The following is a 21,881-nucleotide window of genomic DNA, read 5'->3' as shown; positions in this document are numbered from 1 at the left end:
GGTCTTTGCAAATCATCCGCCCCTGGTCCTGTTACGGAAACAACGGCATCATCTGCAAGCTGTCTTAGCGAGCAATTTCCCACGAGACAATCATCAATGTCTCTGACATAAAAATTGTAAAGAAGGGGGCTTAAGCATGAGCCCTGGGGGAGACCCATGTAACTAATTCGTGAAGCTGTTGAGGTACCGTGAGAAAAGCTCATACGTTTCTCAGACAACAAATTGTACAAATAGTTGTTGATTAATGGTGAAAGCCCACAGTCGTGGAGTTGGTCTGAAAGGACATCTATGCATACTGAATCAAAAGCTCCCTTAATGTCCAAAAACACTGATCCCATTTGCTCCTTTTGAGCATAGGCCAGTTGAATTTCTGTCGAAAGCAGCGCAAGACAGTCGCTCGTTCCTTTGCCTCTGCGGAAACCAAATTGCGTATCTGATAGAAAACCGTTCGATTCAACCCATTTGTCAAGCCGATGAAGAATCATCTTCTCTAACAGCTTGCGTAAACAGGACAGCATCGCGATAGGGCGGTACGAGTTGTAATCCGACGCGGGTTTTCCGGGCTTTTGGATGGCAATCACTCTCACTTGTCTCCAATCATCCGGAACAATATTTCGTTCCAGAAACTGATTAAATAAGTTCAACAAGCGCCTCTTCGCGACGTCTGGGAGGTTTTTGAGCAAGTTGAACTTAATCCTATCCATTCCTGGGGCAGAATTGTTACATGAAAGGAGAGCAAGTGAGAATTCTAGCATCGAAAAGGGTCTATCAACTTCGTTTCTTTCGGTTAAGTTAACGCGAACCTGTCCGTGTACTGGAACGGAATCAGGACACACTTTCTTGGCGAACTGGAAGATCCACCGAGAAGAGTGTTCTTTGTCTTCATTTACCGCTGTCGCGTTCCGCATTCTTCTACCGACGGTCCATAATGTTGTCATGGAAGTTTCCCTAGAAAGCCCGTTTACGAAATTGCGCCAATATCCTTTTTTCTTCGCTTTGACGAGGCTACCAAACTTGCGTTCAAGAGAGGTATAGCGCTCATAGTTTTCACGAGAACCGCGTTTCCGGTATTCTTTAAACGCGACGGACTTTTCCCGATATACTGCGGTGCACTCATCATCCCACCAAGGGGTGGGTGGCCGTCTTCGAACTTTCGCTCCCGGTATTGGTCGACGCTGTGCTTCAATAGCACTGTTGATAATTAACTCGGATAAGAACTGGTACTCTTCCAACGGAGGAAGAGCATCGACCGACTGCTCGCCATCGGAGATCGCTTCAGCATATTTTCCCCAGTCAATGTGCTTAGTGAGGTCGTATGCTACGTCGATCTGGCGAGCCTGACTCGAATCATTGGAAATTGAAATTTTGATAGGCAGGTGATCACTACCATGGGGATCTTGAATTACTTTCCACGTGCAATCCAATGATAATGAGTTCGAACAGATTGAGAGGTCTAAAATACTTGGAGGAGCTGGAGGTTTGATACGTGTTGCTTCCCCAGTGTTTAAAATAGTCAAGTTGAAGTCGTCGCATAGGTCGTATATCAAGGTTGAACGGTTGTCGTCGTACATTGACCCCCAGGCTGTACCGTGTGAATTGAAATCACCTACGATCAACCGTGGGGCTGGCATAGCGCAGCAGATGGCTGTAAGCTCTCTGCGAGATATCCTGGCACTAGGCGGTAGGTACGTACTTGCTATGCTAAAGCTTTTTCCTCGTATAGTAACCTGACATGCAACTACTTCAGTGCCTGTCATCGGGGGAAAATCAATTCTATAAAAGGAGTGGAGCTTGTTGATCCCCAATAATACTCCTCCATAACCATCCCCACGATCTTGGCGGATAATGTTGAAATCGTGGAAAGAGAGATTCTTATCAGAAGTTAGCCATGTTTCACTGAGAGCAAATACGTCACAGCGTGTGCTGTGAACTAAATACTTAAACGCTTCAATATTTTTAGAAATGCTTCTGCAATTCCACTGTAGGATTTCGACCATATCCCCGACCTCATTGGATGTATTATCCATCGAAAGATATGAACGATTCAAGAATCGGCCATTTTGAAGCCAGTCGCTTCAGAAGAGGTTTTATGAAAGAAAGTGCCTTACTAATAAGGTTTCTTATTGCGGGAGAGACTTCCATTACTTCGAAGATGATTTCCACAATCCCAGAAAGCGTTATTTTGTCGGAAGTTTCGACATGTTCTTGTCGAGATGTAAAGATGTTTGTTTGTTGGCTTTCCGGGCGAAAAACTGGGACATCTGGGGTTTTAGATGATCCCGGAAGTGAAGGAAAATCTCCAGGTTTGAATTTAAAACCTGGGGGGGTAACTTTAGTGGTATTTCCGTCACTTCTTGACTTTTTCAGGGAGAGTCGAGAATTCTGTTGAGCAACAGGAACATGAGAAGGCTGCTGACGGTGCCTTCGTGCTATAGCTCGCTTTCGCTTTGTTCCTGTTTGTATAACATTATATTCTTCACCCGCCTCAGAGTCAGAGCCTTGGTCATCATCAGGCAGGGTAGTAAAGAGGTTGTTACTAGCGATAGAGTGGGCTGGTGGAACAACAGTCGGTGCGATCTTCTTTAGCATTTCTGCGTAAGATTGCTTTGACCGTTGTTTTAGAGAGCGTATCTGATGTTTCTCCCGCTCTATAAACTTCGGGCATGCAGTGAGCTCATGTGGAGCTTGACCACAGCATGAACACTTGGGATCAGAACTGCAGGCACCCTGCACATGTAGCTCACCGCATTTTGCGCACCGTGGCTTGTTACAGCAGAAAGGTGATGTATGACCAATTTGCTGGCACTTATCACAGTGCATCACCGTCGGTTTATAGAGGCGAACGGGCAACCGAAGTTTCCCGATCACCAAGTAGTCCGGAAGCGCCGATCCAGAGAAAGTTACACAAAACGAATTCGACGGCTGTTTTGTGCCATCAGGAGCCACCTGGTTCATTTGTCTGGCATCAAGTATGGCGACCGGAGGGACGGCACGGTTTTTAAATCCTCCAACACCAGATTTGATGTCAGCGCAACTCAAAAACGGTTCGGTGACCACTCCTGCGATCTCAATTTCTCGACTTGGAAGGTATACTCTGTACTCCATCGAGAAGAGTTTGTAGGCAACAATCTTATTGGCCTGTTCACGATCACTAACCGTGACACGCAATTTGTCACGACTAGGAGCATCTACTGATTCGATGCCCCGAAGCGACTTTGCCAGATCTTTTTCTATTTGCAATTTGTTCAATGGTTTGCCTTTGGGCCGAAAGAAAACCAGAAAGGGACCCTTAGATCCGGGTGGATAGGCTTTTAGGCGGGGGGTCGCTTCCTTAACAGTACCAGAAGAGGAGGAGAGCACCAGGGGTTGGTTTACATTACGTGTATTGGAGGAGGTATCCATCGGCACTTGAGTACAGGCCAAATATTCATATGACGGAGATTCAATCGATTCACCATCTTCCGAGGGGATAGGGCTAGATGAACCGTTTGTACGGGATGCATATCCTTGCGGGGTGATAGGGAGGGTGGCTGAGACTTCGTTGGTCGCCATTTCCGTGATATTCTGCGGAATCGATGTTAGAACGACATTTGATCGGTTTGGATTTGATTCATCATCCGAGGAAATTTCGTATTGCGACTGACCCCCGCCTTCATCGTTTGGTTCCATTGTGGGGTAAGATTACCCCACCAGGAAGAATTCAAAATCGTATGTGCAATCATTTTTTAGCACCCAGCAGATAGATTTTGAACAATATTTACACTTAAAAATAATAATAATAACGAAATAAAGAACTACTAATTGTAAAATTTAAAGTGCGGTTAAGTTCGTTCGCACTTCAGGTGAATCAATCACCTCAAAACAAAAAAATGAACTAAAAAAAATATATATAATAATAATAATACTAATAGTAATAGCAGAGGTAACCAAATTTACCTTTAGGTGAATTAATCACCAAAAAAAAAATGAGGGAAGAAAAAAAAAATATTTACAAAAAAAAAGTTCAATAAGAAAATGAACGCAAAAAGGCAACTATACACTGGTAGGTGAGTTGATCACCGGCTAGCGTCGAGAAGGAAGATAGGCGGGCAGACGAAAGAGATCGGCAGAACGAAATAAATACCTATTCATCCAATGTGACCGACGGGCTTCTCTGCACTGCTGTTGTTTTTCGTAAACACGTGCAGATCCGCCGATGGATGTATTGTCCGGGACTTGCTGTTCAAAAGGATAGGCAACCGGTAGGCACACAGCAACTTGATGGTTTGAGGCCTCTTCTGTGCTGCTGTTGCTGATGATGATAATGATGATGATGATGGCAAATATGATGATGACACAATGCTGCGACGGGATGGCCTTCGGTAAAGCTGGACAGTCCAACCAATAGGCTAGGCTAAGGCTGGCTGCTTCCGTGATCCGAAACGCGGATGATCGGTTATTTCAACTGAAATTGTAACGCCGTAAAAAACCACGCAACGCGAGGAGAAAAAACGGTTCACTTCGCAGTGAAATCAATTTGCTTCGAACTATAGAGGAACTGCGCAAAACACAACCGATACTGGCTAGCGTTCGGAAAGGAATGATGTTAGGCTGACATATCAATTAAAATTAATTTGCTTACCGCTCAGCTGTGCGGATCTTGGTAAAATAATGAAAATTAGTTGAACTCAACTGAGTGTGTCCTCCACTGTACGAGTAAGTGTCGTATCCCCAAGATCACAAAGGACAGTTATGTCTATTACAATATGTAATCTTATATATCTATGTTATATCAACTTTCATTTGAAATTTGGGCTACCGTCGAGCTTAAGAGAAAAAAAAACTGTCTTTTACCATGATTATATTTGAAAATATTGTACTTCAAGGAATAAAAATTTAAAATAAAAATAAATGAAAGCTGAAAACCAATATTTTCGAATGGTGAAAGATTTAGCGATGCCTATTTTTTTGTGATAATATTGTTCTACTAGACACGCCGTGAGCACTCTCATGACTATCAAACCAAACCATTTAGTTGTAGTGAGAAACCATTGAGTTTTAGTGACAAGAATTTTCACAAAATTTTGACGTTTCTGATACGGCTAGTGAGCCATATTGAGCCTTCCGTCAAATTTTGTACAGAGGAATAGATTAATTTTCCAATTGAGGCATCGGATTTGACTTTATTATGTTTAATTATTTATTACTTTATTAAAGCACTCAAGTAAAATTTCTCATTTTTACCAAGTAATTTTGATAGCTGATCCAGTATGAGTGAATGATCAGTTTCACTTGTGGAATAATCAAGTACATTTTTCCGATTTGTACAGCAGGCGCTACCGACGTTATGAAATCAACTCTACTTATCAGCAGCGTAGGACAGCTCAAGTAATTATGGTAGTGTCTTGAGTCCTTGACCGTTTTGTGTCGTATCCTTTTGTTGGTTTAATTCTGGGCCACCCCTAGGACCTTTATAATTAGGCGTGACATTTACCCAGATGAATCCTGTAATTAAATTTTTTCTCATTTTCCAAACTCCCAGTGTTTTCTCGTGGAAGTGCAGAGGACTTAACGGCTTCCTTAAAGCTAGTAACTTGTCCTCCTCATCTCAAATCAACCTACATTTGGACGCAGCTGGCGCCGGTGTGGCTTGACCGGAGGGATTCAAACCCATGTCCCTCAGCTTGATCTTGCTGAAAAGCTACGCGGTTACGGCCAAATTAGAGAAAAAAAAATCATAGTGTAAGGAATCAGCATTATCTGGCAAGTCATTAAAGTTTTTACTTATAAATAAAAAATAAATGAATTGTACCTTTCGAAAGAAATCGACATTTTGGGACCAGTTCAAATTCGGCTCCGGTAAATTCTCCAGGAAAACCTTTAGAAATCTTTTCAAAAGTTCTTCTATAAATATCTCCAGAGACACTTCTTGAGATTTCCTCTGGAATTCCTTCAAAGATTCAGTGATTTAACCAAAAATAAGCTTTAGCGTAATCCCTGCAGCGATTTCTCCAGAGATTCCCCTAGCAGTTTTGCCAGAGATTCCTCAAGGAAGAACTTTTGTTCGCTTCCAGATTTTCCAGATCGGTTCCGATAAAGCTCCAGAAATACCTTCAGCAATTCCTTCCGAAATTTTGTTTGGAGTTCCTCCAGGAATTTTTGCAGGGATGTTCCAACACGGATTTCGCCAGGAATTTTTGAACGAGAATGCATCCAGTAATTCCTCCATAGATTTTTCCCCTAAAATGTTTACTGGGATTTCTCCAGGAATTTATTCAAGAAATCCACAGGAAACTCCAGGAATTAATACAGAGATTACTTCAAGGACTCCTCCAGAATTTTTTCCAAAAATTCTGCAAGTGATCTCTCCTGGTATTCCTCCAAAAACTCTTCCAGAGATTCCTCTGAGGATTCCTTCCGTAAAATCTCTACAGAGAGGCTTCCTCCAGGGTGCACACACTGAGACAATTTTTTCAAGGAATTCTTCAGTGATTCTCCAGAAATTCCTCAGGTAGTCGACTCGAAATTCCTATCGGGAATTATTCCGGAGATTTCACTAGAAATTCATCTAGGGATTCTTCAAGTAATAAGTTCATGAGTTCCTATAGGGATTCCTCAATGGTCAGTAATTCTTTCTGGGATCTCCATAAAAACCGCAATTCTAAGCATTTTTTCAGGTGATCCTCTAGGTATTCCTCTTGAAATTTCTTTTAGTTATTCGTTCTGGCCCTCCATAAATCCTCTAAAGATCCTTCCAAGAATTCCTCTAGAAATTCCTACAGAGATTGACCACAATTGTTCTAGGGATTCCATCAAAAAGAATAAGAATTGCTCCAGGGATACCCCTGAATTTTTTTTAGATTTTCCTACAGGAATTCATTCATGTCAAAATAATTGTGAATTCGGGAAAATAGCATTCGGGGTGATGGAATTCGGGGTAATGGTACATTCGGGGTAATGGAATTCGGGGTGATGGGATTCGGGGAAATACCATTCGGGGTAATGGGGTAGAATCGATTGAGATATCAGCTGCCCAGTTGAAAAAAACATATACTGTATTGTATTTCTTTATGATTTGCAATCAGATGTGGACGGGCTAGCCTCGCTAGGATCTGCGTGGTCTTAGCGAACTAGCTCTTCAACAAGTTTTACTTGCGGAATAATCGAGCGGCACATTTTTCCGCACGGAAAAGTGACAGCTCCATTTGATTTGTACGGCAGGCGTTACCGACGTTATGAAATCAACTCTACTTATCAGCAGCGTAGGACAGCTGAAGGAAATTTTGGTAGCGGAATTATTCCTTGACCGTTTCGTGTCCTATTCTTTTGCACAGTACTTATGAACAGCTTACCACTCATAAGCCCAGTGAAAATAGTGGTTTAATTCTGGGCCATCCCTAGGACCTTTATAATTAGGCGTGACTTTATGGGTATATAGATGAATCCTAATTCAACTTTTTCTCATTTTCCAAACTCACCGTGTTTTCTCTTGGAAGTACAGAGCACTCAACGACTTCCTTGAAGCGAGTAACTTGTCATCCTCATCTCAAATCAACTTGCATTCGAACGCAGCCGGCGCCGGTGTGGCTTGATCGGTAGGATTCGAACCCATGCCTCTCAGCTTGATCTTGCTGAAAAGCTATGCGGTTACGGCCAAATTAAAAAAAAATCATAGTGCAAGGAATCGGCATTATCTAGCAAGTCATTGATGTTTTTACCTATAAGTAAAAATACATTTTATCGTTGACAAATTGGGCTCCAGTAAATTCTCCAGGAAAACCTTTAGTAATCCTTTCAAAAGTTCTACTAGAATTATCTCCATAGACACTTTCTGAGATTTCTTCTGGAATTCTTTCAAAGATTCAGTGATTTAACCAAAAACAAGCTTTCCCGAGCAGAAGCGAAGTTCTGACCATCAAATCGAGATATTGATTTGATTGACATAAGAGATAAAAGATCTGAAGATAATATCTAAATTGTATTCCTGGAACTTCTAAGCCACATCAAAATTTGATGTTTGCAGATCAAATGAATAGCTCGCTGATATTGGTTAGATCTTACAAAAGCTAAGTATGATATGCTAATGATATTCTAGGAGTAAATTTTAGATATCATTTTCAGATCTTTTATCTCTTATATCTATCAAGTTAATATCACTTTTAGATGTCCATATCAAAATTAGCTATTGCTGAGCTTTTTTCACCTGCTCGGGTTAGCGTAATCCCTGCAGCGATTTCTCCAGAGATTCCCCTAGCAGTTTTGCCAGAGATTCCTCAAGGAAGAACTTTTGTTCGCTTCCAGATTTTCAAGATCGGTTCCGTTAAAGCTCCAGAAATACCTTCAGTAATTCCTTCCGGAATTTTGTTAGGAGCTCCTCCAGGAATTTTTGCAGGGATATTTCAACACGGATTTCGCCAGGAATTTTTGAAGAAGAATGCGTCCAGTAATTCCTCCATAGATTTTTCCCCTAAAATGTTTACTGGGATTTCTCCAGGAATTTATTCAAGAAATCCACAGGAAACTCCAGGAATTAATACAGAGATTACTTCAAGGACTCCTCCAGATTTTTTTCCAAAAATTCTGCAAGTGATCTCTCCTGGTATTCCTCCAAAAACTCTTCCAGAGATTCCTCTGAGGATTCCTTAGGTAAAATCTCTACAGAGAGGCTTCCTCCAGGGTGCACACACTGAGACAATTTTTTCAAGGAATTCTTCAGTGATTCTCCAGAAATTCCTCAGGTAGTCGACTCAAAATTCCTATCGGGAATTATTCCGGAGATTTCACTAGAAATTCATCTAGGGATTCTTCAAGTAATAAGTTCATGAATTCCTATAGGGATTCCTCAATAATCAGTAATTCTTTCTGGGATCTCCATAAAAACCGCAACTCTAAGAATTTTTTCAGGTGATCCTCTAGGTATTCCAATTGAAATTTCAAGAATTCCTCTAGAAATTCCCACAGAGATTCATCCATAATTGTTCTAGGGATTCCATCAAAAAGAATAAAAATTGCTACAGGGTATCCCCTGAACTTTTTTTAGATTTTCCTACAGGAATTCTTTTTTCAAAGCAATTTTTTGAGTAATTTCTGAATAAATTCCCAGGAGGAAAATCTAGAATAATCCCTAAAGTAATCTCCGGTTTAATTCCTGAAGCATTTCTGGAGAATTTTTTGTAGAAGCCAATGAGAGGGATTCTCAAAAAATCTCTAAAGGAATTCCTGAAGAAATCGCTGGATTTGATGTTCCATGCTTTTTGTCAACGCAGTCTTTATTTTTTCAACTTTTTTTTATAACAAAGACAGCGTTGACTATATAAAGCATATTTCATTAAAATAAACAGTCGATTCTTTACCTTTAGATCATCCGTGGAACAATTTCTACAGGAAACCAGAGATATTGCTGGAGAATAATTCTTGGAGGAATTCATGGAGAGACTCTCCAAAAAAAAAAAAAAAAACAATTATGTAGACATTTTTCTGGAGGAACTTTTGTAGTGATTTTCTTAATGTAATCAGATGACATTCCTGCAGGAATTAATGGGACAATCTGGAGGAATTGCAAGAGGAACTCTTGGAAGAATCTCCGGAGAATCTTTTGGAGGCCCAGAACGTATCCCTAGGATTATCTGGAGAAAATATTGTCATGTAGTCATGTAGCGATTTTCCTGGTGGTAGCTCTGGGAGAATTGCTGGAGGAAATTCTTGAGGAATCCCTTGACGAATTCGTGAGCAGAATAAAATTTGGATGAATTCCTGTAGGATTTTCTGGTAGCATCCTTGGAGCGATCCGTGGCGAAATCTCGGAAGAATACTACGGAAAAAGAATCCTGGAAGACTACTCGACAGGACTACTAGGAGAGAATTCTGGAGAAATCACTAGAGAACTATCTTGTGTAATCCTTAAAGAGAGTGTCCTAGTGTAACACCTAGAAGAATTCCTGGAGAAAACCTTGAAAATATCTCTGCAAGAATCCTTGCACTTATTTTTTTTTTTCTATGAAACATTTTATCGTCAGAGATATCACAACTTTAAGAAAATGAAAGCTTCCAAATATAATTTTATTGCATGAAAAATATAATGTCTGTATTAGTTGAGGGATCAAATAATCCCGGCCTATATCATAAAAAATCGAATCATCATGAACAGGAAAACATCTAAAATAAATATAATTTTACTTTGACTTAACTTATTTAAAGTTATGTAGATTTTTCTAAGATGTGAAAATGTGTCTGCTAAATTTTGTTTAAGTCATTTCAAACAAACTGCTCCCTTAACTTGATTCTTTATATCATCTGATTGATTTCCAGATCTTACATTGTCTTCCATATACAGTGAAACCTCCATGAGTCGATACTGAAGGGACAATCGACTCATGGAAATATCGAGTCATGGAACAGCAAATCTTTGGAAAGCTGCTTCTAGGGACCATCATTCTTCTTCTTCTTTCTGGCGTTACGTCCCCACTGGGACAGAGCCTGCTTCTCAGCTTAGTGTTCTTATGAGCACTTCCACAGTTATTAACTGAGAGCTTACTATGCCAATGACCATTTTTGCATGCGTATATCGTGTGGCAAGTACGATGATACTTTATGCCCTGGGAAGTCGAGAAACTTTCCAACCCGAAAAGATCCTCGACCGGTGGGATTCGAACCCCCGACCCTCAGCTTGGTCTTGCTGAATAGCTGCGCGCTTAACGCTACGGCTATCTGGGACCATCATGGTCAATATCGAGTCATGGAACATCGACTCATGGAGGTATCACTGTAGAAGAAGTATTGCCTTAAATTAGTTTGAATAAAATTTTTCTAGATTCCGAGAAAATAGGATGGATGGGGATAAAGTCTACCCTGTATCCCCTGCTTTAACTAAAGATCTATCAGAAAATTTAATTAAGTTGCAATTCTGTGTGTATTTGGTTTTGCATGATTGATTATTCTACAGTGAAACATTAATTTGAAAGCTTTTCCTTTCAAGACAGAAAAACTATTGCATTTCCAGAAAAACTATTGCATAATTGAAACTATGGATTATATGCTACGTAGTAACGAGTGACTCATTAATCCGAACCACTTCACAGTAAATAAACAAACAAAAACTTGACATTTTTGAAAATTTCAATACAAAATTTAATAATACTTTTTTACAATTACGACAATACATATCACTAGTGGGATGAACTTTTCAAATACGACCTGTTTAGATTGAAATCGTTGAGATTTTTTTTTAGGTATAGCTGTTTAAAGATAGCAAGATATGCGATAGTTGGTGGAGCTAAAGAAATCTACATTTACTGACTTGTTCTTTAAATCGAAAACAACAATATAACCGATTTTGAGAAGCATCATTAAATAGTACAGAAACCTATGAAAAATATAAACATAGAATTTGAAGTACTTCAATTTGTGAGATTTTGTCCGACCACGTGCCACTGTGCAACGGCAGTCATCGTTTTGAGCTTGATTTAATCATTATCCGGTCGTAATCGTTTTCGTAATCTTTTGGCAGCGCGCTTCGCATCGTCTCTCGCAGGGATCACACAGCTCGCTGATCCGGCTGATGGCATCGGCTATGGGTGTTGATGGGCCGTTAGTCAGCGATACTAATGTTTCCCCCAGTTCGGAGTTTGGGATCTTTTTTTTTATTGGTCGCTGGGGTCAGAAGGCGACAGTGAATGGAGTGTGGACATAAATTTTAGTCAATATTGAAGAATTGTAACGGCGAGAATATTGCGTGAATTGTCATGAAAGGATTATCATGGGTGCTAAATGACAAGCTTAGTTTTATTAAGACTTTTAAAATCAATTTCTGATCTGATATTGGAACCCTTCTGATCGTAATATGTTTACTTGAAGGTTTCAAATAAAGACCTTTTAGTTTATGTGGGAATATTAAAAGTAGAGTTTTAGAAACATTGGGAGAAATCTTCCTTCTCTGAATGAAATAAAGTCAACAGAAGAGTTCTCCAACATTAGTTAGTTAACTATTAAGAATAATATCCTATGCCAATGCAAATTAAGTCAACTCTCATCATAAAACTCAATGTCTCTCAATCAAAACCTGCACTCAATAAACATATTCTGTATAACAACCCCCATCTCTTACACCTTATACAACCAACTATAAATTCACCCCTTTCAACAGTTGGGTAATTCGCAATGGCACCCGATAGCACTCCAGTTGTCGTTCGTTTTCCTTCGCAACAGGACTCCGTTCCGTAGCAGCATCGTTTCGCTCGATAGCGTTCCATCCTTCCGCAAACACAAACGGGGCGCCCCGTAAAGGAACTCAATGGATGACTATGATAAGAAGGTTTCGCAAGACGTTTCTTTTCACCTCTTTCCATTGGGGCTCAGGGAGTCAGTCAGATGGGTGATGGTTGTTCATTCCTTTTTCTAGTAAGCAATGGGTACCGTAAATCGGGGGAAAATTGCTCAGTGTTTTAGAACTTTCTAATACATTTTCACTAATATGAAAATGTTGTCATACTTATTTCGATAACATCAGTACTTCGCTAATCTCTTTCAGTGTACGTTATTGATTTTCGATAAATAAATATTCAACTATTCATAAAATAATCTGAAATATTTAAAAAAGGAAAAACTTTACCCTGGGATGAAATTGATCACCATATCAAAAAATCTTTACAAACATGAAAAAAAAATACCTCAACTACTATATTTAGATTCACAGAATCTAAAAATGCTGTCAAAAATTTTGACTCAAAAAAAATAAACTTTGGAAATGTGTCTAATACGTTTAGATGTAGGCAATTTTCTTTGCAATCAGGCATTGCAGAATTCGTTCTCAATTGATTTTGAAGTACGATCAAAGCAAGCAAAGAAAAACATCGCATCTGTATCGTTCAATGATCAGCCATGTTTCGCAAGGTGTAAGAAAGAGCAGAGAAAGGGAACTCCATAGAGAGAGAGAGAGAGCGATGATAAAACTCATTTCTCGCTTATTCACCAATATTGGGGATAAACCCTAAACATCTGACAGCAATAGCGTCCTCCAGAGAAATCAGTGCTGTAGCAGTAGACGATAAACAGACTCTAATTATGTGTTGCGGATCATGATTGCTACAGGGAGCGATAAGTGAGAGATACTCTCAATTTTATCAATATTCCACTCCGGATCGAAACACAAAGATTCTAAGTCTGCATGTTTCCAAATACGAGTTAGGTAGGTCATGCTTAAACCAACACAACAATTCAAATATTCACATTATTCATCTTGGCTTCCCATCGGCGTATTGTTCAGTACTAACTTTGTCAAGAAGGGTGGTTACACCTTCAAAAACATTTTTTATTTTAAACAAACTAAACTTTTTGAAACACAAAATAGCGTATAATCATAGTTAGACATCTCAAACTAGAAAATTGTCATGATGTTCCAAACTGGTCATGTTCGCTCAATGATCAACTTGACCCTGGATTACGGTACCTTCCTACTGGAGAGTCGTTGTAATCACTGTCATTTGAAGGCGTGTGCGCGCTTCACTAGCAGCACAACACTATCATCCCTGTGTTGGCTTCAATGGCGCGAATTGAAGTATTTTTTTCCCTTTCATTTTAACCCAGTTGCTTTTTACGGACCCGGCAAACTGTAAGCGGATGAAGTGCTTGTATTTTTCTTCTCCGGTTGCGCCGCCGTATCTTGGCCTTTTGTTTGTTCATGAGCCTCTGTGGAAAGGGTGGAATGTCCTAGTGCAATGAGAAGGTGTATCTTGCAAGGAGACTTTTTTGCCCTTTTAGTGATTTTTCAATACGTGTACTAAAAGACTATGTAGTCGTCCAAGAACGGTTCATGGACCAATGATACACATACAATATTACATAAGCACCTTCTGAATATCATGAACGTACTATTTTGTAGGGAGATCAAATTTACAGCATTCTGAACAACTTAAAGGCAATAGTTGTTGTTCAAATAAATAAATCAACTTTCTAAAGTTTGAGCAACCACAAAAAGAAAATTTCTGTTAGATTACATTGACAAAAAGGAGTAAATTTCTCGGTTTGAATCAAACTCGCGAACTTCGATTCACCAGACAGGAACATTGCAAACAACGCCACGAGAGAACTCAAGAACGCTGAAGGAAATCTGAGTTCAAATTGTGCTTTTTTGGAAAAGCACGCTTCTTTCGGAAGAATTAGATGCTCATTCAAACACGAGTTCCTTTGTTTCCACCGCCAGTGTTTTTTTTTCGGTTTTTGCGTTTTGTTGGGCAGTGCTAGAGATGAAATTGGAAGTGGTTGGTGACTAGGGCAGGCGATGAATTATCAATTGGTGAGCTTGTTTAGTGCTCCTATTTCGAATAATTTATAAATGTAAACACAGATCTTTTTGTGACAAAGGTTTTGATATTAGTTCGTCACTACAAGTGTCGACGTATAACAAATCTAAATAAACCTACCTTTACTTTTGTTTTTGTAATTATATAAAAAAACGAAAGGTTGGATATTAAGAGCGTCGATGTTTGTTTTAGGTACTGATAAAAGGCTACCTATTAAAACCATATTATGCAACTTGTGAATCCTCCCTACTAAAAAAGCCTCTCATTGTGAAAATCATGGATATGCAGAGGTATACTAAATCTTTAATAATAATGGATACCAAGGTGAATCCAGATTGTGTAGCTTGTGAATCCTTCCTACTTAAAAATTTCTTCCCGTGAAAACTATGAAGATGCAGAGGTTTACTCGGTCTTTAGTAACAATGGATTTCACATTCACATTAACGGCACCGTCAATGACCCTGTAATGTTTGGAATTCTCGAAATCGTTCTACCGATAGTTTGGTGAGATTACCAGGATAGAAGCAATGATCTGTCCACATGTATGCCACTATGAAATAGTATTTCTCAGATTGCTTTTCAAATAATGGTATATGAAATTTTCGTATTCCCATATATTTTGGTTATTTACGAATTTTTATCCGTACTAGGCTTACAGTAGCTTCAAAATTGGTTCCATATAGATTTATTTGAATTTCCGTAGTTAAATACAGAAAAACTTATCTAAATTCAATGTTGAGTGCAAAGTAAGGAAAGTTCTCAGTGAATAACTGTGGGAATGTTGGCACTGTTCAAGTTGGACGTAACGACAAAGATAATGCGAGGCTTCAAACTTGCCTATATGATTTAGTGGATGAGGATCTCTGTTTCTGATTATGGTGATGATGTGGCAAGAGTAATACAATATTTCACTTGAAACACAAATAAACATGTAAATGATGACTTGAATTAGTTAAATCAAATTAAATTATTTCTTTTAAATTTTTAAAATTGGTAACGCATTCATTGAAACTAATTTCGTTGATTATGATTCAAACGATAGCTTCCTATTTCAAATTCATGGTAAGCTACTTTTAACGCCTCCCATCAACCAAACCCCCTTTTCAAACGGGAGAGCAAGCCTATTCAAATTATTACCAGATCGCCACTTGAATCCATTGTTTCAAAGTTTTATTCGGCATGCATTTTTATGTTCCCATTTACTCGATTTTTTTTATCAAGCGTCGGTACGTGCCTCGGATCGTCACGCCGCGTGTCGACCAATTCGGTATGCTGCCGGCGAGGTGCTTTATTTTGCCTCAGCGACCAACCGACCCAAACACCCACATCCATATATCTCCCCATTAGGGTGTCCTATAAAAAACATCAAATATGTTATAAAAAATCATATCTTTCATTGTAAAGCTAAGCATCTTGACTTTATGAAAATTTATTCTTGATGGCGCACCCTAATCCCCATTGCATTGCACCGACTGCGTAGCGGCAGTTTCTTCTCATTTGAATTTGCTCGTTTTCGGGCGCTCAACCATAAATATACACCATTTAGTCTGACCACCGACCAGCGAGCGACTGGCCAACCACACCGGCTCCGTGCCCACTGGAGAGCAGCCGCTCTGGTATGCTTCGACCGCTGCTGTTGGTGCTCCTCGTGGTGCGGTTTCCGATGGTCAGTGTTACTGGCCGTGTTTATATGACCATTACTTCCTCTCGTCCGCTTTCTTCGGCCCGTCCTGTTTCTCCCACACTTTTAGGGCAAAGTGGTGCAAAATGTCAACTTAGGGTCGATTGCATTTTAAGAGCAACGTTTTACAAGATACTTGTAACGTATCACAGTGCTTCCTCAATTTTCTTAATGCGTTCAAAAATAGTACACAAGTTTTAAATGCCATTAATTTTTCAGGGATAACCATAAAGCTAAAGTGTTTGTTGAAAAATATCATAATCCGCAAACCATAAAAGATAGAAATTTGGATTCTTCGAAAAAGTTAATTCAAATCGTTTTTTTTTACAAAACATTGTTCAACATTATTCAGGGCTGAATGCATCAGCAAAAAAAAGTTTGTATCCTAATTCTACATCACTAGAAAAAATGTCTGACCAATATAGAGAAACTTTCCCAATTACTTTAAAACTGACGGTTCAGGCGTAACCATTTTTGTCTTTCTAGAATGTGAATTCATATTCGAACTCATGACACTTGTATGGTAGACGAATGCTTTACCAATGAAGCTACCGAGCCATTGAGTGACCCAATAACTCAGAAGGTTACAAATTCCGAATTCAAATCTCACACATCAAAAACATATATAAAAAACCAATGTGAAAATCAGTGGACATTCACGACCCTACTGGAATCTAGTATGTCCCCACTGCACAATCTCGTAAAAGGCCCCAAAAATCATTTTTTTTTCGATGCAAATTGTAGTCAAATAAAAGTTTAGTAGCTTTAAAAAACCCCCACTGCCGAAGAAATTCACAATTACCAAGAATACGATTCGGCTTTCTACGCGTAAATGGAACAAAACAAAAAGCACGGATGAATTTAGAAAATAGCATTTTATGCGTGGAAACTTGTCTATTAACCGATACGTGTTGTCTGGGGAACTATAAAAAAAATTAAGTTAATAAAGGAAAAACGGTTTTAGGCAAGAAAAATCCTTCTTCACGCCCCTACTGAAAACCCCTTTGAACAGTCCTGGAACTCAATGTTTATCCCCGTCAAGCCTTCCCACACACTGATAAATTTCTGTTGAATCTTATAAGGGGTGGTCAAAAGGGGGACACAATAAAAGGGGAATCGTCGAAGAACTTGGAGGGAGAGAGATGTGAAATAGAATTTATTTTAAAATAGAAAATGAAATGAATAGAAATTGATGAAAAACATAAATCAGCTAGTTCCCTCTCTATGTGCCTACTGGAATCTGGAACGCTTCTTTTCAAAGCGTTGCAAACGACTGTGCAACTGTAAAATTTTGTCCCTCTAAAACCTTCTCTGAGACTAATAAACTCCTGCTACACCTCATGAGAGAATATAAATCGAGGAACGTCCCTACAAGAATCTGGTATGAAAGGGAAACCCTTCATGCGGTCCTGGAATGTAATCTTTGTTCCTCTAAAATCTCCTCTCGAATGCTACTCATCTCCTTGAATCTCGTTTAAAAAGGGGGTCATAATGGAAGGGGGTCATTTGAAGCGGATTTAAATACATTTGAAGAATAATTTGAAAAGTTCAGGGTACTGTGGGACAGAAGTTCGACCTTAGTGGGATATTCAATATTTACAGTAAAATTATAAGACTTACGAAGAAAAAATGTACTACACAGTGAACTGTCAATAAGCATAGCATAAGCATAAGCATTGATGACCGTACAATTCGTAGTTGCTACTCCGTGATTGACCAGAATAATCGAAGTTGCACAAGGAACCAACAGATGTAGCCTGGGGGTAGCTTTCCATCTTCAATGTACACTTTCGAGAACTCCAAACATTATAAAGTCAATAACGGCGCTGGCCACGTCCTTACGGTCATCGGGAAAAGGAAGGATAATGAGTGTGACATCCATTGTTACTAGAGACCGAGATCATCTCTGCATCTCCATGGTTGTCACAGGAAGGAATTTGTTAGTGGGGAGGGTTTAAAAGCTACATAATCAGGATTCACCTTGGTAAGTGATGCGATTAATGCAGCCTCAGTTCAAAAAGTCACACATAAGACACTAAAGACAACGTGAACCTATTGTAAGTCGACACTTTTAGTGCCGAACCATTCAAAGATGTTTCTGTAATTACAAGAAATAGGTAAAAGGAAATGTACGTTCTGTTAAACATAAACAAGAGTTTTTGACGAACCATTCATATTCTGTTGCATAAATACATAAAAGTGACGTTCCTATCGTTGTCAAGATATAAATATTGTTTTAAAGACACCGACACGTTAATGCTTCCAGTGTTCGATTTGCCTTTTGATGAAAGAACCACACTAGAACGAACTAGCATACAACACCCAGTGGCACAGTCGAAAATCTTTCCTGGCGATAAATTTTCCAGACTGAATAGGGAACTCAACCGGCACTCTTTCACTCGATTCGGTTAAATGCTTAGTAGCACCAATCGCACGGCCACGGAGTCCACAATATGTTTCATATTAATCAAACATTTAAGATAAAAGCATGTAACGGGCTCACCAAATTAATCATCCATCCGTGACTGGCTGCTCACTCGATACACGCGATACACACACAAAACTTCATTCCGGCAACGCGAAACCCGAACTCGAGCTCGAAACTTGCTCATCTCTTTTCCGGACGTAAATTTTTAAAAATCTAAATCGAAAATCGTGTCACAAACGCTGGCTAAATTCACTAAAACGCAGCTCAGTACCAGCTGAAAAAAAACGCGAGCGAAAAATTTTGACGTGCGTATCTACGCGCGGGTGAACTGTCACAGTGAACTGTCAATATGTTCAAACTAATGTCAAAATATTTACCCTTGTAGTTATAACTTTTTCAAAATTGATTGTATCCAACAGGGCTGGTAGCGATCAGACAGCAACAAAATATAAACTTGAGTGATATACCCAAGTAACCAGTAAGCACGATAATGCGGCACGGTAACAGCATTATATGCGCATATAGGGTAATCATTTGATGCATGTCAGTTTTAAATACGCATATAATGCTATTATAATGCCACAAAAGGCGAAATAGCGTGCCATTATAGTGCCAAGATATAACCGTGCTTCTCTGCACCACTAATGCTGATATAAGACCACGTGAGAAACGTCAGTTGTTTTCGCCAGGTTTTTAGGGCGAATATTTTGTGCTTTTGCGTACGCAGCCAGAGAGCTTTCGCGTATGCGGCCAAGCAACTGGTACACGAGGTAAATAAATAAATGAATGAAAACGGAAACCTCTAATAGTATGCAAAAAATGTAATAAAATGATACAGATAGTACTTCTCCGTATCAGACATATTCCTTTTGGTAGTTTTCATCCTTCTGAGGACTTGCAATTGTCACATTTTGATCCTCGTTTTATTATGATGAAATTCCTCATTTTGCGTCTCGAACCTGCGACACCCGTATTGTTGAGTTGTTGTTCTGCTCCTTTGCTCATACGGCCACATAAGATGAATAGTATTGGAAAGAAAAGTGACCAATTTAAACCATCACTTTTCCCCGTCATAAAACCTGCAATTCTAGTAGTGAGAAGATTTATGCACAGACAAACAGACGTCACACTCTCATCATTGGCCATCGACCACCTTTTTAACGGTCGGTTCAAAAATATGGTAGGTGGCCGATTCACCACCCGTAGCGCTCGCATCATTTGTGTTCGTGTTTGACGTTTGCACACTACCGCCATCTGTTGGCCTATTGGCCAAACACACTGATTTTAGCATTGGGCGTACATGTCCTCGTGACTATGATTTTGATCGACATTTGTTCTAAGTGTTACGTCTGTTTGTCTGTGATTTATGTTTGACTCCCTCTTACCACTATATGCAAACACAAAGCACGTGATATATCTGTCAAAACACTGGATGGCATTTAAACATGCCCTGTTAGACTGGCCCAGCTCAGTATGGGAGAAAAATAAAGTTGTGTGATTCCACGGGGCACCCCCCAGGATTATTTTTTGGGGTTAGAGGAAGCCTTTCTGAAAAATTCAGCTCATTTGGTCGTTCCATGAGCTGGCGCATTTGAATTGATGTTAATATGGGATTTTCAGCTCAAACATATGAGCAATAGCACATCATCTACTGTTTGGTTCAGGAAAATTGATGATCGCGTTCAATTGGACCCAGAATGTCAAAAACACTACTTTATATAATAGCGAAGAATATTGTAGAAGATTGTACCACGATCAAAATTAATAAAATTGGTGTTTCAACCATCTGAAGTATTTCATGCAATACTGCTTGTATTTCTTCAACATAGCTTGGAGGTAACCACTAAGCGCATCATAGCCACCTATGATGCTGGGCGAGCTGAGGCACATGTCGCATGCATATAAGTGACTGTACGGGAGTGTTGATCTAAGCCTTACTTACAACAACTGAAAGAGTAATGAAAATGAGATTAAATCCAGATATAACCTTCTGCAATTATGTTCATTAGGGTATCAACTAGTGTATTTGTCATTCTGGGCTTATTTGAACGCGAACAATTAGTATACGGAACGAAACACTGACATAGGGTCAATTTTCAATATATTTGAGATGAATATCCCATACAAACTTCATAACGATTGCGCCAGCTGGTGGAGTAACCAATTGAGTTGAAATTTTGAGAGAGCGTTTTTCTCACCCCAAGGCTCATATCTAGGGGGTGCCCCGTTAAGTTTTTCAACTTTTTTGTTTAAGGGCCAGTCTAATGCCCTGTATTCGAATATAAAGCTAATATAGTGCTTATTTAATGCCTGTATGCATCTGGCTTAGAAGCATTAGGGTTTCTATGCAACGGAAGTGCTGTTATAAGGTGTGTAAGCATTTGTGGTGTTATTATGATGCATGTACGCATCTATGATGCTGATTGAGGGCTTATTATTAGTGCTTATGGTAGAAACATGAACAAATTAGTGGCCAAAAAGTGACCCAACAATTACTACAAAATTACAAGTATCAGTCATATTTTTTTTTTAATTTATTATACCAGTCGAAAAAAAAAACATTCATGATTTATCAAACAAATGAACTCCGAAAAACAAACTCGTGATAGATTTTTGAGTGAAATTCTTGTTGATGAGGAACTTACTGGCCAAAATTCATTGTTAATTATTTTAACAAATCTGTGGAATAAATCGTGGGATTTTTGAATGTGGCCAACATTTTGACGGATTTCTTAAGGAAATCGGGGATCAATTTCAGAATACTCTGAAAACAAAAATCTTGACAGAATCCAAAATTCAAAAACAAAGAAATTAAAATTAACGCTAAATTGTGTCAGAATTTCTGTCAAACCCTTTCTTTCACCTAAATGGTAACTCAATAACATAGTTGGTTTCTGACAAACTCGAAACAAACCAGATTAGATGAATTTGTGTATAATAAATTAGAAAATGATTTTATGACTACTTGAAATATCCACAGTCAGTGACATAAGTTAGTAACCAAATGCTGTTTTTCCATACAAAATGCCCTTGTTTGGGGTGCTGTATCTCAGCTTCTGGTAGTCCAAATTGGCTGAAATTTGGATGACGAACTACACATAACTTGAAATTTTGCCTGTAGCTTGAGCTTGAGCTTGATTGGTCGCCCGTGGATGCTACTCCAGTATCGCCAGATCAGCTGCACTTACACAAGGAACCAACCGAATGACTGCTTGGGACTAACAGGCATCCTCAGTGTATAAGTGCTGGTGATCTTCTATTTTTAGACGACAATGGTGCCTGCCACGTCACAATGCAGACCAATGTGGGGAAGGGGGAGGAATCGATGTGGCATTATACTGATTCCCACGTAGACCGTATATACCACTGCATCTACGCCAGTTCATGCGGGAGTGTTTGGATTGGGGGAAAGGCATGGCAGAGAGGTTTGCTTTCATGGTTAGCAGACTGCCTATGAATCAGGCGTAAGGAAAGGCATGCGCGTGGAAGAATGGAA

The 21,881-nt window shown here is 39.3% G+C and overlaps 1 protein-coding gene across 1 annotated transcript in view; it reads right to left on the bottom strand.

Annotated features, from left to right (window-relative positions):
- Positions 1-21,881, bottom strand: part of LOC5566168 (titin) — a 676,879-nt gene that overhangs the window by 34,583 nt on the left and 620,415 nt on the right. The gene's annotated exons all lie outside the window — the stretch shown is intronic.

This window comes from Aedes aegypti, chromosome 3 (assembly GCF_002204515.2).
Source record: "Aedes aegypti strain LVP_AGWG chromosome 3, AaegL5.0 Primary Assembly, whole genome shotgun sequence".
Classification (NCBI taxonomy): Eukaryota; Metazoa; Arthropoda; class Insecta; order Diptera; family Culicidae; genus Aedes; species Aedes aegypti.
This window is presented reverse-complemented; position numbering and strand designations above follow the sequence as displayed.